We start from the raw sequence: 2747 nt of genomic DNA on the forward strand, positions 1-2747 counted from the left end.
GATTTGTCTTTTCTCACTTTGGGAAGATATGACATCAGCTATCTGAAATGATTCTTTTTATACTGTAAGACTGCTCACCTTTAGACCAATCAAAGGCTTTATCCCAAAGATGCAATATTTCCGTATACATTTCCAAATGATAAGAGAGTTTTGTTTGACTGAGTGACACTTCATGAATGCCAAGAATCACTGTTCTTTTGGCTTTAACTTTGAAGTGTCCTTTTTAAGATTTCTTTCTTTGAGGTACTGAGATGTGATAATACAGATCAAGATTGGAATATTTGTTTTACAATATAAATAGCTGATTGTGTGATTATAATTATAAACCCATGAAAAAGTTTACTTTTTGATAGCAACCATTCAAATGTAGATGTTTGGCATAAACAATGATTTGAAAAGCTTGTTGCATTTAAACTTGTTTATGAATCAAAACTTTGTATTCATCATTTGTCATTATATATATATATATATATATATATATATATATATATATATATATAAATATATATAAATATATATATATATATATATATATATATATATATATAATATATATATATATATATATATATATATATATATATATATATATATATATATATATATATATATATATATTCTTTTTTTTTTTTTTTAGTGTATAGCATGGTAAAGTTGGGGGCAGAGGCATGGAAAATGCAGATGGCTGTGGGAAGAAATGCAATCATGACAGGGGAAGATGGGGAACTTAAGAATGTAGCTGCACATGAAAAACTTTAAGACTTAGCAAGAATTGCAGCAAAACGTTAGGTATACAGCTGGGTTCAACACAGGCAATAGGAAGGTTGTGAGAAGTGACACAGGTAGGGTGGGGAGAAGCTATGTGTTGGTAAAAGTTTAAAGTATAAAAATACATGTACATACAGTACATTTTTTCTTTTGAAGTTTAATGTAATGATCAGTTTTTCAGAGGAAAAAAAGACTTGCACAGCCATAATATTACAGTAATTCTATATGTTGTCTGTACCAGTTTTTGCAACCAATTACTGCTTATCCAGTTTATTATTTTGCCTCCAACCATGAACACGGAAAACACTATTTGAAGATTTCAAATTTCAGCCATAATAGTAAAATTAATATTGTCACTAATTTGCACATCTATGGGTGTTGTGTCTGCTTTTCTATAAATATCATGTGTTGGTAATTTAGAGGAGCAGTGAAAAGAAGTGGGAGTTGAGGTGGGCCAAAGGTTTTTGATAACATTCCAATAAACACAGGCATTATTTCATTTTTATTACTGACTAAACAGTTGCAGCAGGTCACCTTTGGATAGGTAAATAATTATGGAAGAATCATACTTTTATTTACTTTTATTTACTTTTATAGAGACCTACAGCACCTTTCCTGGCACACATTCCACTTCATAACCAGTAATCATTTTTTTTAATGCTTTTTCCTATTTATCATACAGCACATTCTGTTATACAGTTCAAAATAAAACTGATTTCATTACATAATACTTTATATTTTGTCAAAATGTTTTGTTGTTATGTGTTAAATTATTTTCATATTTTATGTTCATATTTTATTTGTTAAGGGCAAGTGGCAGCCATACATCTAAAATATAGTAAAAAAAAAATTGCAATGCCAAATAGAGAAAGAATAGCAATTATTTAAAATAAATAATAAGAAAATTATTCAATAAAAGAACATAAAGCAGTATACTGGATAGTGTAGATAAATCACCTTTTAATGATTAGAATATACATAAAATTGCACTTAAAATGACAAAACTCAATCTGAGCATATCGCCAGGCAACATAACTTCTATCCAACATTGGGTCAGAAATACTGTACATTTGTAAGGGAATTTTATCAAGCAGGCAGACTGAAATATAAATAGGATGCAGAGATGGAACTGCTGTAATGGACACTGAGTAGATCGGGGAATAAATGGTAGGTACATCTTTTTACAGGCTGAACGCTTGGTCCTTATTTGTATTATTATTTCTGGACAATTTATGCAAGCTTGCCAGATGAACTAGAATTGTACCTGTCTTTGTGACCTGAGTGTTGATTGGAGCTGTTTTGCCTGATGATAAGCTCTCATTAAGTTGTTTTAAGGTAGGTGCAGTTTTATCTACATTCTTTATAATAAAAAGGGATTTATCATTGCTATACAGGTTACTCTGTTTGTGTAATGTTCTGGTACCTTTGGGTACCCTAATTACTCTTTCAAAAGTGTATGCGCCCCACCATTCTCTTTTGGTAAGGTGCGCATACACCTTTAAGACTGATGCTGTCATCACTGAGCGCCGGACTGGATGGCTATTTAGATCGCCGGCTCTCACTCACATGTGTTCGTTCAAACTGCTTTGTGCCTTGATGCTAACCTGTCTTGAAGCTCTCATGCTTGCAAGCATACCTCGCTGTCGGAACCACGCTGCGCTGATCCCTGTATCCCGCTACCGGATCATCCGCTCTTGCCGAACCTCTCCTCTGCTACATTGCTATTAGTGATAAGTACCCCACAGGGGAAACCTCTATAACCTTTATACTAAAGCTTACACTATCTAGCTCTGCATACTAAGGACTATTACTACATCTGCATTATCTAAGATTGCTAGCTCTTGAGCCTACTACCACCTGTTCTTGCACTGGGTTGATCTCTCTTGTATGTCCACCTGCTACTCTGTCATCTGCTACCATACATGATTGCTAAACCTATCTGCATCCCATCTGCTACTATCTTACTTTCAAGAACATTT

The sequence above is a fragment of the Pelophylax lessonae genome (assembly GCF_965119305.1).
Source record: "Pelophylax lessonae genome assembly, chromosome: 2".
In the NCBI taxonomy this organism is placed as follows: Eukaryota; Metazoa; Chordata; class Amphibia; order Anura; family Ranidae; genus Pelophylax; species Pelophylax lessonae.